Source organism: Chenopodium quinoa, unplaced genomic scaffold, assembly GCF_001683475.1.
Source record: "Chenopodium quinoa cultivar QQ74 unplaced genomic scaffold, ASM168347v1, whole genome shotgun sequence".
Taxonomy (NCBI): domain Eukaryota; kingdom Viridiplantae; phylum Streptophyta; class Magnoliopsida; order Caryophyllales; family Amaranthaceae; genus Chenopodium; species Chenopodium quinoa.
The window spans coordinates 1,982,904-1,998,504 of record NW_018742681.1 but is presented as its reverse complement, the minus strand read 5'-3'; positions in this window follow the sequence as shown (position 1 = coordinate 1,998,504).

The window sequence follows — 15,601 nt, the reverse complement described above, 5'->3', positions numbered from 1 at the left end:
AAATTCGTAATGTATATTACTACGGTAGCTTATGAAATTAACGATTTAGCAAAAAAAATCCACAAATTGAGAGTAAATTACATAATTACATTATACGGCCTTACCTCACTACCGCTGAGTGCTGACTGCTGAGGGGCTGCGAGAGGCTCTGCGAGAGGCTGAGGGAGTGAGGGGCTGCGACGACGGACGACTGCGAGGCTCTCTCTTACTTTTCTTGCCCAACACTTCTTTATTTATTAATTTCATTTATATTTTAACAATATTACTCCAAATAAATAAAAACTAGTCTAAAATTTGTGCAACTTATTTTTTTTATTTGTGTCGTTTTTATCGTTATAATAAAGAATATGGAGGATTTATGGTATTTCTGAAATTATACCAAAATATACCAAAATGCATGTCTATTTATAGAGAATTAAATTTTATGACCGTTGGTAATTTTTTTTTTTTAAATGAATATGTATTTCAGAATTTGCATTACAAAAAATAAAACATTGCAAATAGTGGGGCCCACCATAGCACTATTCATCTTCAAAAATGATCAAGTTTTGGGCCATTTCAAAAATGCTCATGAGCATTTTTTGGGTTTTTCTCATTTGCTCACCATTGTATTGCATGATCAAATTTTATGCCCACCCAAAATGCCTTTGAGCAAATTTTTAGCTCACCATTGGTAGTGTGGGAAAATTTGTTAGACAACAAAGGCTTTTCGTTTGTCAGACTTATTTCTTCCTCGTTTCCCGGTTTTCCTCTGTTTTGCACTTCATGCATTACTACTAGTTAGTCCGACCATTGAAGTGTCAAGTCAAATCAAACCTTTTCGTTTCAACTTGACCCAACTCCTCAAACTTCACCTTCTTGTACTGATTAAACCCAATTTCTTTCCCTCTCTTCACTTTATAATGTATGATAAGTAACGAAATGTATGTTTTCATTTATATGTCACTTAGTCATATTTGTAACAAACATCGCAAATATTCACATATACTCGTATGTTTGACGTCATAGGACCGGATTGTTATTAGCAATAAACATATCACATTAGTTCACATATCACAGTTGGTTTCTAGATAAACATTTTGATTACCTAAAATAACCGATTACAATTTATCTCCATATCTGTCCGAAAACACTATGTATACCAATAAATTTAGGTGATTTTTGTACCACTAGAGACTACCATCATCAACTTCTATTAACACATTAATTTGGAAAACCCCCTGACCAACATAACGGACTCTAAGAGTATCACCATGTTGAACATCATTGTCCGCCACAAAGTTCTCCCAACCAGAACACATGAACAAACCACGCCAGTCACAAAGATCAGCACCGAGTAATTCCACACTCCACAATCGCCCATAATGACAACGTTGAACACGAACAGGAGCCGAAAAACCAGAAGCAACAGACTTCCAACGTTTAGGAAGAGGCTACGCACAAGGAAAACAACATAAGAACTAAATTAGTCACACACATATAATTATTCCACGAGTAAAAAGACAAACACACATATGCAAGTTAAAACCAGAACCAGAGCATATCTATGTTGATTCTTATATTTAATTATGCATTCCAAAGGATCATGAACACCACCAACCTCATTTCGTTCTCCAGGTTCTCCTCCAACACCACCTTCATCCCTCAATTGTACATGACCTCCTCTAACAACTTCATCCCTCTGTTGAACTGCCGCCCCGTCTCCCCCATATTCTCCCGAACGATATAACAGCTTCAAGTGTGAGCTCTCAGTCCAATAAGGTAAAGAAACGAGAAACGTTTTATTTCTCACAGTGAGAAACGTTTTTGTTTCTCACAGTGGCAATTTCGTACATAAAATGTACCACTTTAGTCACGGTGGTACATTTTATTTACGAAATGGATGATAAAATTGTACCACTTTAGTCACGGCGGTACATTTTATTTACGAAACCGCCATTGTGAGAAACAAAAACGTTTCTCACAGTGAGTAACAGAGATTTACTGTAAACGAATTGCATAGTAATTTGATTTTTAGTATTATTTTCTCTACGAGATCGGTCTATTATTATTGTAATTAGAATTGATAATTATAGGTGACACGACGTTATCAAAATTTATTAATAGTATAGTAGCTGAGAACGTGATTATAACTGTTAAAATGCTTGATTACATGTGAATTAAATCCTGATGCGTAGATGGTAAATAAATTAAGACATTAACCTTGGCTTCTTGTAGCTTCGCCGTATGTGCCGCTGTCATGGTATCCAATTCTTCTGCCTTGACCTGCCACACGGTGCGAATTTCAGCCAATTCACTGAACACCAATTCAAGCTGCGCAAGCATTGCACTGACTTCACTGTTGTTCTCCATGGTTTCGAGGTTCGTAGGATATGAATAAGGGGAAAACATTTCTACCAATTAACTAGAAGGTGCGAAAAAAAGGACAATGAAGACGAAGGAACTGAGAAGACAAGTAAAGGGGTTTTTAAAGAAGAAGGTGTGATGGGAATTGATAATTTTGTAAAACACAATAAACGAAGCAATGTTATCGAAAAGCCACATTTTTGAAAAGCCACCTGTAATACATCATTACTGCATAGAAAAGACAACTCTTTATGCTCGTTTCCCGATTTTCCTCTTTATCGCAATTCATGCATTTGTACTTATTAATCCTCCCATTGAATTGTCAAATCAAACCTTTTCACTTCACCCTTTCAACTTCGAACTCCTCCTCAACCGTCACCTTCTTCTGATACTTAAACCCAATTTCTTTCTCTATCTTCACCTTATAATGTACTCCGATTACAGGTGGCTTTTCAAAAATGTGGCTCCGTATGATCAGTGGAAAAATGTATGATTTCATTTATCACTTAGTAATATTTATAATAAACGTCGCAACTCTTCACATATGCTCGTATGTGTGACCTCATAGGACCGGATTGTTACTAGTAGTAAAGTAATCGCATTAGTTCACAAATCACAGTTGGTGTCTAGCAAAACATTGTGATTACCTAAAATAACCGATTACACTTAATCTCCATATTTGTCCTAAAAAATTATGATTACCTAAAACATCATGTTTACTTATATGGGTGATTTTTGTACCAATTTAGACACGAACATACGAATTGTTCAGGGTGGATTTAAACTTGTACCACTATTGTCAAGGTGGTACAAAACCCCCCTGATTTTGTACCACTTTCGAAACATGGTGTCACCCTTTTAATTTTGTCCTCGCTTAAGAATGAAACATACGACTTTATTAACGGTGGTTCATTAGTGGATTTTTAGTACCACTGAGGTGTGAGTGGTACAAGACCGTTTACATAATGAACCACTAAGACAACATTGGAGCCACTACAGGCTGGGTGGTACAAGACCTCTTATGATGAGAAACAATGGAAAAAGAAATGGATTATACTTCCACATAATAGCTTATATGCAAAATGCATTCTCTGAACATAGTCCAACACTACACTTGTAATATTGTTTCCAAAATAGACAAATAGATAAATATAATACAACCAGAAAGAGCTTAGCGGGGTGAGGGATAGCACTGAGATCAGATGTCGTAAGTAGCAGCACCGCTCATGATTAACGGCACATAGCAATAGTGGAAAAATTATTAATTGAAGGGGTTGTAAAGCTTTCGTAAGCTCTTTAGGTGTTTTTTTCCCCGTAAATGCATCTTAAGATCATCATTTCTTGTGCACCCGATCTTGCAAACATCACACCATGGTTGTTCGACTTTTCTTTTTTTTTGAAAGGTTGTGTTGTGAATTGTAACTCACTGGAACCGGTGTCTTAGCAGCAGCTGTGGTTGGAGTAATCAAGGGATTAGGGTGCTGGAGCTTTCGTAAGCTCTTTCGGTGTTTCTTTCCCCCCAAATGCATTTTAAGACACTCATTGCTTGTGCAGCTGATTTTACAAACATCACAGCGAGTGTCATCGTTTTTTTCTTATCTGTACAATCCGATTGTCAGAAAATAAATCAGAAAAAAACAAAAGACAGTGGATTCGAAATTCACAAACATTAATGTAAGCGAATTTATAAATTTATAGTATAGTTGTTAATATTAAACGTTAAAAAAAAAAGGAAATGTTGATAATATCACAGTACACAATTCAGAAAATTAGCTTCACTAAAAGGAGTCAGGGGTGAAGTTATTTTATCTAAGCAACTACCCATAGTTTACATATGTTATCAAGAACAGATAAAACTCAAACATAAACCCTAAAATCCATTTAAAAAAAAGAAACAAACGTATCCGGTTTTCACAGAAAACGAAAACATACCACAAAATAAGTAAGAGGGGCAGATTGTTTTAGAACCCAGTTTGGTGAAGCAGCACCCGGGTCCGAATAAACAGGTTGTGCTCCAAAACCCGGAGTGTAACCATAATTAGGAAGAGAGGAAGAAGGGTTAGAGGGAAGATATTGAAACTGATGAGGGTAGGAGAATTTTGGATTAACAATTGAAGGTGACAATGCTTGATTATTTGGATCAGACATTTTTGTTTTTGGTAATTCCCGATTTAATATTGTGAAAAAATTTGGGAGATTAAGGGAGAAACTGTATGACCATTTCACTGCGAAATAGTGAAGTACCACATCAGTGCAAATATTAACCTTGTTTCCCGTGAACTATGGCAGTGTAAGGTCATTGTCAAACTGTCAAATGTATTTGCGCTTCAGAAAGATACGATTTTGTAATGTCCCTTTACCACACCCATATTTTCAAAGATGACACACGCGCATTTGAAAATCGTATATGTAGCGTTGCTAATGCAATTGTGATTTGTGAACGACTATAATTGTTGGAAATTAAACACGTACTTTAGGACGGTTGTTTTAGTTTCTGTGTTAAAAAAAACAACAATTAAGATCACGAATGGATGAGTAAAGATCACGAATAAAAATCACTTAAGAGGAAGAGAGACTATTTAAATGTTAGAAAAATAATTATGGGAATGAAGGGACGTGATTACACTGTCCTTAAAGCAATTTTAACCCCCACTATGATTGCTATGGGTTACCAATAAATATGCTTCCAAAATTTTAACCCCCACTAAAGGTTAGGTGGTACAAGACCTCTTATGATGAGAAACAATGGAGAAAGAAAAGGATTATACTTTCACAGAATAGCATATACGCAAAATGCATTCTCTTAAAATAGTCCAACACTACACTTGTAATACTATTTCTAAAACAGACAAATAGATAAATATAATACAACCAGAAAGACCTTAGCCGGGTAAGGGATAGCACTGAAATCAGTTGTCGTGAGTAGTACACCGCACATGATTAACGACACGTAGCAATAGTAACTCACTGTGAATGCGATGAACGGCTTACATCAATTTCGCTCTGAATGCGTGCAATTCGCTGCTCCCGGAGCGGGCGCAAACGGGCCCACAATACCCTCGCTTCTTCAAGCTTTGCCTTATTTACTGCTATAACCTTATATACTTGTACTAGCATTTTATACGACTTTGCCACAGGCCCTGCTATAAGCTTACCGACTTCTTCTAGAATTTTCAACTGATGCACAGTGAGTTCGTTCATCTCTGAGTACAACTTGTCAAGTTGCCCTTCTAATTCAGTCACTTCCCAGTCACTCATGGTAGCTTCGCTGACAACCAAAGACAATAGAAAGGGTCAAACCATGTTTGTAAAGTGGTACATAACATGGGGTTTTTGCACTATCATGACTAAAGTGGTATAATATACTCTTTCATTTCTTGTACCACTATCAATGGTGTAAAAATTGGGCAGAAAGGAAAACCAAATCATGGTGTAAAAATTGGGCAGACAGGACAAAATTGAAATGGTAATTCCATATTTCCATGTATCTAAAGTGGTACAAAGCAGCACCACTGATTAAAGTAGTACAATTTCATGTCTCATCCATAACAGTGTCGTGGCGTGATAGTGGTACCAAAAACCCCCGCATAAATTTTAAAAAACTGTAAACACGAATAATTAGTTAAAAATTTGGGCAAAAAGGAAAACACTACAATTCAGATCAATTCCGTTCAATCCTAAGTAAGTGGTACAAAAATCCCACACGAAAAATGAGGAAAAAAGGGATAAACAAATAATTCCCTTCCCAAGAATGGCGATATCAGGAAACAAAACACAAAACCATGAACATACCAGACAGAACGGAAAGATTAGGAAAAACGACACAAATAAAACTAAACATTGGAGATATAAACAAAACCCTGAAAAGGAAAAATACCCCTAAAAAGACGAAGTGGAAAAAAAATAAAATACATACAGTGTTACAGAGTGGAGAGTGGAGATCTAAAGAAAAATCAGGGAACATAAATAAAGAGTCCGACACTAGTAAACGGCGAATTAAATTGGGATGTACCTTGGAGAAGAATTGAATTGGCGAGGTTTTTTTGTTTTTTTTTTGTTTTTGACGTTTCTAAGGTTTTGAAGGGGAACGAACAGGTTTTTACTGTTAGAACGAAGTATGGAAGCTAAATGAAGACGATCATGAACTATGGAATAAATCGTTCCAATTCTCGAGGGAAGGTAATGATGGCGTTTCATTTAAGAATTTTAACTATCCAATTTTCCGGTTGTTTTAAACTTTTTTATTTTTTGTTTGTGGTAGTCACGTGTAACCCCGGGAGTGCTTAAGTGGTGTTTGCAACACATTGTGCTAATTGGTACAACAAAAAGCATAATTAAAATCTAATTAAAAAATCATTGTTCGACCATTATCAGCAATGAGGAGAAAAAAAACCTTTCAATCTCTCTCTACCCACTTTCTCACTCTTCCCATCCAATTCCTCTCATGAGAGGTTTTTTTTACTACATCAATGCTAAAAAAAAAACTCCTCAGCACTTTTTCCTCCACTATTTACTATACCCCATCATAATAAACATCACCTTTTTTATTTTCTCTTTATTATTTTAAAAATGTTTATACTGCATATTTAACTTTCCAATACAATTAAAATGTAATTAAACTCATAAGTTTTTATTTTTAGCTTTGTTAATTACGTTTTAAATTTAATTGAGTGATTAATGAATATAGGATATTTTTTTTGTTTTTGAAAATATGTCAAAATATATGAAAATGGATGTCTATTTATAAAGAAAAAAAAATTATGATCAATTTAAATATTATTTATAGCCTTTATAAAATTACTTTTAGCATTTTTTATTGGGGCCCGCTGCTGCACTATTCATTTTCAGAACTCCTCAAAACTTGAGGAGTTCTTGTTCTCCTCATGAGGAGAATTAAAACTCCTCACTAGTGTGGAGCATTTTATTCTTTTTCAACCCTTATTTCTCCTCGTGAGGAGTTTTTCCCTCACTGCTGGGAATGCTCGAGTAATTCAAACATCAAGGATGATAATGACAATCGCAATTAACCATTACATTGGGGATCATAATAAAAGTCATAATTAAACATACGTCAATGATCATTAGCCTTCTTAGGAAAAAAAGGGGATTCACTCGACTTTAACTCATACGTCAAGGATCATTAAGCTTGTTACAAAAGGAGATTCACTTGATTTTACCTCATACGTCAAGGATCATTAGGCTTGTTGCAGAAGGGGATTCAATTGATTTTAGTTCCACAGACACATAAACATTAGGCTTCCTCATGCCCTATATGTTTGAGAAGAAAAATACTTCGTCTCCATTCCTCATGGCCGCACCCCGAACATCCGTAACTGGCAAGACCTTTCTGTTCTCGGGAAAGTTTTGTTAATGAAAATTACTTGGTTGATGGTGAGATAATGTTTGTTTATTATGCTGGTAATAGAACATTTTATGTCAGGGTCTTTTCTCCGGCTATGGTTGAAAGACTTGCTAGTATTGAACCTATTCAAAAAGATTAGGATATATAAATTTATGTAATTTTATATTTGGACTTTATGAATAAAACATTATTAGAGGTAATTTGAAACTTAAATATATATTTGACACTGTTGAAAGATTTTGGTATGCATTTTGCAAAATAATAATGCAACACAGTGGTCTATTTTTTCATCGGTATTTAACAGTGGTCTATTATTAGCTTCAACAATAGAGGTATGAAAATTTATATCTAAATAGTTAGCTTTGTTGAGGGGGGATATTTAAAGATAATATTTCTGTTGAAAATTGGACGTTGTTTTTGAACCCCAAGTGAACCGCAAGACCTATTCAAATACACGTTCTGGCTTTAACAGCTTTTAAATGTCGAGTTGGAGTTGAGCATGTTAAATAAGAGTGCATCCTCTCAGGGGAAGCAAAGGTGTGTTACGCTGCATAATATTTCAAGACCTAGAATTAAATTCATGTCAAAAAATTGATTTATTAGTTTCCGAACTATAACAGAATGAGTGCATATAGGCGCGTAGCAGCTACTGATTTAGCATGTATATAGGAGGGCGTTTTGGGGTTTTCCATTCTTTTTTTTTTATCTAATTTTATCTGTAGTGGTACATTGATAAGTACCATTAGTGACCAGTGGTACATTTAAGTGTATCACTAATTTTTGGTGGTACGTTATTGTGAACCATTAAGCTTCAGTGGTACAAAGCCGAAGATAACTCAAGCTACGTACTTCATCGATTTTTTCTTAGATTTGACTTCAATTTTGCCAAATTTGATTTAATTTATACAATGGTAAGATTTTTTCCATCTTCAACCAATAGAAATGGATAGCAACTGCCAAACTCCAAGATCTGCAGACATTAGGTTTTCTAAGTCCACCAGCCAATCCTGGAAGGCCTTATTATGAATGCAATTCTTACTTCAGTGAGAGGTTAAATTCGCAGTTCTCGCAGATATAATCTCAAGGTCTTGAGATCAATAAACGGATTTGAACAGTGAGAGGTTCAATTCGCAATTCCCACAGATAGATATAAACTCAAGGTGTTGAAACCACACACATAAACTATAAACTTAACAGACGAGTGCGGTAGCACATCACATATTGGTCTTCATAACTATAAGATATTAAGACAAATACCATTACACTCTCCCCCTTTTTTGACATTACATCCAGTCAATCAGAGAAGAAATGAGCAACAAAAATCAAAAACATTGTTTAGTACAGACCAAATATTAAAAAGGTTCAAAGAAATTAAACATTGTTTAAACAACACAGCTTTCAGGCCTTCATTTCCTAGATCGTTGAAAGCGAACATCATCCCTTGCCTTTTTACACCAACGCCTATGAGCTTCTGCGAAGACTTTGTCCTTCATCATCTCATCAATCCTCCGTTGCTCCTCCGCTTCCCTGTATTTTTTTACAACCCCATATTCCTCAACGGTAATAATTGTAGGTTCGGTCTGTTGGGGTCGTAAAATAGGCCTGTCCTTCACACTACGTACACAATTCAATAGAACATTGGCAGACTTATCTCGCGCCTGCTGAGCAACATCTTCATGTAAGGGCATTATGCTACCAGTGGCTGTGTAGGTTAAGGCATTGAGATAGAACATTTGATTGATCTTGGCATTAATAATTGCCAAAAGTTCATGAGTCTAGTCCAATTTTTTTGCTTGGTCTTGAATTTCAAGCATCATATCACGACGATTTTCATCTTGACAGAATTCCAGGGCATCAAGACGAGAGTCGAGGCCATCAAGACGAGATTCGAGGGCATCAAGACGAGAGGAAGACAAAGGAGGGTTAGCAGGGGCTTTCTCTTTCCCTTTGGACAGAGACGGTGGCAGGGCAGACATTTCATCAGAGGATAGCTCAGATCGGAGCTTCCATGTACCATCAGGAAGATAGAAAATCCCAATTTTGTTAAAAGAATCCATACCAATGTTAGGGGTTCGGTTTCTTTCGACTTCCTCATTCCCTAAATCGATTTCAAAGAACTCAAATATTTTGGGAAGCAGATTGGCGTAAGGAAGAGGAGTATGGTGGCGTGACGAAGAATAGCAGTGAACCATGTGGTTCAAGATTATGTTAGGTAAATCGAGGGCGTAATCATTAAGAAGCAGGAATATAATTTCAAGGGTTTGATCTGTGACGAGTTCCCTGGAAGTTATGCGGGGAACAATGCATCGAACAAGATATGTAAGGATAATTTTCGGTTCGAGTTTCAGAGAGGAATGAGTTAATTGCCTTGATTGTGGAAGGTCTGGAAGCAAATATTGTTTTCTTGCCTTAGAAACACATTCCTGACGAGGGGGATGAGAGTCTGTCCATAAATCAGGGGTAGTCTCTAAAATTTGGGCCAATGTAGACGAATTCAGGATTATTTGTTTCCCTTTGACAAGGGTTTTAAGATTAGTCTCCCCACCACGACTCTTGGAAACAACCATGTTTATGTAAAAAAGACAAGTAAGACGCGGGTATGCAATGTCACAAAGAGATGACATTTTAAATAAAAAAGACTCTCTAAAGACCTTAAAACAATTGAGAGTAGCAGAATCAATTAGGTCAGTGTTCATAATTGCGGAAAAATAGAGTCCGCGAGAATGATACCCATCTTTCCACTGACCCAGTGTTTGGTTATTTCTAAACCACGATGAAGGAAGGGAAGAAATTACCTCGGGTTCTGTCGGACATTTGTGAACTGGAGACCGTGGAATTGAAGAATCTGAGGAGAACGCCGATGAGGAGGAAGGCTCGGAAGACGAGATCACGGTAACCTTCTTCTTAGAGGAAGAAGCGGTTCGAGCAGCTTTTGAAGACGAAGGTTTCGAAGAACTGGTCTTTCTTTTGGGCGCCATTGGCGCCGAACCACAGAATTACGGTGTTTTTTCCCAAACAGTTCAGAGAGACGAAAAAAATCAGAGAAATTGGAGAAGAGAAGTGACGGATGAGAGAGAAAGTGAAATGGGCTTAAGTGTAATAAAGGTAGGAATTCGAAAAAGGCTGGAATTCCCAAAAGCTCCTTACAAGAATCAAGGTTTTGAATAAGGGAAGAGTAAAGAGAGACAGTAAAAGGAGGAGATAGATGACTTCTGTCACGTGACTAGACTACTCTAGAAGAGAAATAAATACATAGTAGAACTAGTGTTGTATTGTTATTCAATACACAAAACAATGTTTCAATAGACATAAACCAACACAATTAAAAGCTACTACAGACATAAACAAACACAAGGTTTCAATACACATTTGACTTCTTAGTTACCAGCATCACCATCATCAACATCTGTTAAAACAGTAATATGGAAAACCCCCTGACCAACATACCGGACACTGAGAGTATCACCATACTCAACATCATTGTCAGCCACAAAGTTCTCCCAACCAGAATACATGAATAGACCACGAGCGTGACTAAGATTAGCACCGAGCAATTCCACATGCCACGATGGCCCTCCCGGACCACGTTGAACACGAACAGGACCGGAAAAACCAGAAGTAAAAGACTTCCAACATCTGGGAAGAGGCTACGCAGAAGGAAAACAGGACAGGAAAACAATTAGGCACACACCTATAATTATTCCACGAATACAAAGACAAACACACATACGCAAGTTAAAAACAATACCAGAGCATATCTGTAGTGGTTCTTATAATTAATTATGCATTCCATCTCAGCATCAACACTACCAACCTCGTTCCGTTCTCCAGGACCTCCTCCAACACCACCTTCATCCCTCACATGACCTCCTCGAACACCAACATTCCTAAGCCGCTTCAACTGGGCCGTCAAAACCCTCAATTCTTGTAGCTTTGCGTTATGTGCCGCTCTAATTGTAGCCAATTCTTCTGCCTTGACCTTCCACTGGGCAAGAATTTTAGCCAATTCAGTGTACACCACTTCAAGCTGCTCTTGCAACTCACTGACTTCACAGTTGTTCGCCATGGTTTCGGTGTCGTAGGATTGGAATTACAGCAAAAGATTTCTTACAATTTGGATTAACCCTAAACGGAGAACTGAGAAAAATGATAAAGAAAACGGAGAAGTGAAAAGACAAGTGAAGGGGTTTTTACAAAAATGGGTCTGATGGCAATGAACGAAGCAATGTTAGAAAGAGAAAATATTACGCTTGTTTCCCATGAACTCTAGCAGTGTTAGGTCATTGTCAACTGGTCAAAACTATTTGCGTTTCAGAAAGTGTGTCATTGTCAATGTGTCTTCATTGTCGTCAAGTATCACTTTAGCCAAATCTTCATGATTTTGAATCGGCCTTTTACCACACCCATATTTTCAGACATGACACATACCCACTTGTAAATCGTATATGTAGTGTTGGTAATGCAATCGTGGTAATTGAATCTCTTAATTTTTCACCCCCAATTCATCTCAATCAAGACGTGGCCTAAAATTCTGAAGAAAACACAATTAGCTTTGGAAAATAATTAATTACACAAAGATCACTTAAGAAAGACCAATTTAAAATTATTAACTGAATTTTACCATCCATATTATCTCTGCTACTTATCAATTAGCTGATACTCCGGTATTATTACTAAGCCTTTAAGTGAAGAACGATTCAATTTTATTCAACTGGAGTTGAGGATGCTAAAGGTACACTATACCTATCGTATTATTTAGTAGATGTGTCCCGCTGCACAGTATGTCAAGTGCTTGACCCTTATGTCATGTCCTTGATATATATCGTGAATAACTAAATATTGGAACGGCATATTTGGTGAATATTGTTGAAATACTTTTTTAAATAGCTAATGAAAATATCTTTTGACAGTAGCTCTTCAAAATACTTTTGTGAAATTTTCTTGAAAAAAAACCATTTGGTTTCTCAATCTTATTTCTTCTCGTGTCCCGGTTTTCCTCTTTACCGCTTTTGATGCATGTCTACTAATTAATTCTCCCATTGATCCTTCCATTGAATTGTCAAATCAAACCTGTGTATAGGGTCTTTAATGCATGTGCTACTTCACTATTTCGCAGTGAAATAAAGTGTTGGAGGCCATACAGTTTCTTCATCATTCCTATGTACTCAGTTTCTTCATCATTCTTCTCCCAAATTTGTTTCCCCTTTTAAATTCGGAATTACCAAAAACAAAAATGTCTGAACCTAATAATCAAGGATTGTCACCTCATTCTCATACACTCATCAATTTTCATACCTATTCTCTAACCCTTCTGCCTCTCTTCCTATTTATGGTTATACTTCGGGTTTTAGAGCACAACCTGTTTATTCTGGCCCGGGTGCTGCATCAGCAAACTGGATTGTCAAACAATCTACCCCTTTTACTCCTTATTCTGTGGTATGCTTTCGTTTTCTATGAAAATCAGATACGTTTGTTTGTTTTTTTTAATTGATTTTATGGGTTATGATTGAGTTTCATCTGTTCTTGATAACGTTTAGATTTACTGCTTGATAACATGTGTACTTCCAGTGAGTAACAATGCACAACACAACCTTTCAAAAAAACGAAAAATCGAAGAACCATGGTGTGATGTTTGCAAGATCGGGTGCACAAGCAATGATTGTCTTAAGAAGCATGTAGTGGGAAAGAAACACCAAAAGAACTTACGAAAGCTCTACAACCCCATTAATTAGTAATTTCTCCACTGTTGCTGATCTCAGTGCTATCCCTCACCCCACTTATCTCTTTCTGGTTGTATTATACTCCGTACTTATCTAGTTGTCTGTTTGAAAAACAATATTAGAAGTGTAGTAGCATATGGTACATTGGTTGGACTATGTGCAGAGAATGCATTTTGCATATGAGCTATTCTGTGGACATTAGGATGTAATAGTTATTAAGGGCTTTGCCCTAGAATTATTGCGTGCTTCTTACTGTGTTTATAAAGTTTGTTTAAGATTAGGACCGGATTGTTATTAGCAGTAAACTAATCGCATTAGTTCACAAATCATGTAAACATGTTTTAAAATATCTTTTGAAAGTATATTTTGAAAATAACCGATTACAGTTAATCTCCATATATGTCGTAAAACATTATGATTACCTAAAACTCCATGTATACCTATACATTTGGGTGATTTTTGTGCCACTTTAGTCACGATATACGAAAATTTTCAGGGTGGTGTAAGAGAAATATACAAGATTGTACCACTTTTAATACGGTGGTATAAAAACCTCATATTTTGTACCACTCTCGAGACATGGTGTTACCCTTTTCAATTTCGCCTTTGCTTGTGAAAGAAGTAGAAGGCGGAGGGACTGAATTTGTTTTTCCTACTTGCTCAAGTGTGAAACTATGTTTTCTTGGTATCTGTACGTTGGAAATTTATTTGGGTTATCTTTGCTCCACTTTAGACACGAACATATGAGATTATTTAGGGTGGTAAAAAAGATGGATTACATGTCATACAAGACATTGTACTTTCCGAATCCTCGTCATAAAGAGATTGTTTAGGGTGGTAAAAGAGATGGATATTTGTTGTTTGAACATTGTTTCTCACAGACGCAGTTTCGTAAATAACATGTACCACTTCGGTCATCGTGGTACATTTTATTTACGGAATGGATGATTAATATGTACCACTTTAGTGACGGAGGTACAGTTTATTTACGAAATGGATGATAACATTGTACCACTGTTGTCACGGCGGTACATTTTATTTACAGTGGTACATTTTATTTATGAAATGGATGATAAAATTGTAACACTTTATAGTGTTTGTGTGTGTTGTTCCGAACTGCGAAACATATCATTACGTGTAACCTCAACACACAGTTGACAAATCATAATCTACGAGTTTGAAAAAGATATGTCATTAATACAGATCATATTCATTACACAGGGCCGGTGAGTAGACCACGTAGTATTTCATAAAATACACTTATTTCCCTAATGCATTTACATGTTATACAAGACATTGTACTTTCCGCATCCTCGTCATAAAGAGGATCCCATGGGTTTAAGTTCTTCTCGTGCTGTAGTTTTTTTTTTTTTGCAGAATAATTTCGGTTGTGGCATATAATGTACAATCATATGATTGCGCATCCAATTTGACATTGCCATCTGACGTAACTTCCTTCTGCACTGGACTATCCCTTCAGATCTGACGCTGTTGATAGTGTTCTCCAAAAGCTTAACACCCCTTTCTTCTTCTCCGGTGTATATGTATATGAGGCTTACTACATATTCTGCCATTGAATTATGCAACTCAGTTGCTCTTTCCAACATTGTCAAGCCTTCGTCTAGCACCAGGGTGTTGAAGTATTGTTGCTACGGTAAAGAGAAATGCTAACACAGTGATTAGAAGTCTACAACAACCTTTCTGACGAATAAAATTCCCAATAAATAAGAAAGAAGACGTACAAATCCAAAGTCAAGCATTGCCTCAGGATGTTCATTCTCCACGCACGTCATGAAGAACTTCTCCGTCGCTTCTCAGTGTGGCCAGAACATTCGTGTTTTAATCCAGCGGAGGTAAATTTGTTGAAGGACCCCTTTTTCTTCATCTATCCGTCACAGTGTTTTACAACTATTATCATCAAGTTATATCGGTGAAATTAGATTACTACATTCTCTGTGTATGTGATGAGAAACAGAGTGCATCTTCCAAGTATAAGCGTACCTTAATTTGCACCGAAATAAATCAGCAGGAGATGACTTGGCAACGAAACTTAGAATGGTCGCCAACACTTCTGACGGCAGGATGTAAACCATAGAGGTTGTAAATTTTCGCCCTTTCGCTACTACATCCATTTTTGAATTTTTTAGAGAGGGAGATCGCATTGTCCGAATAG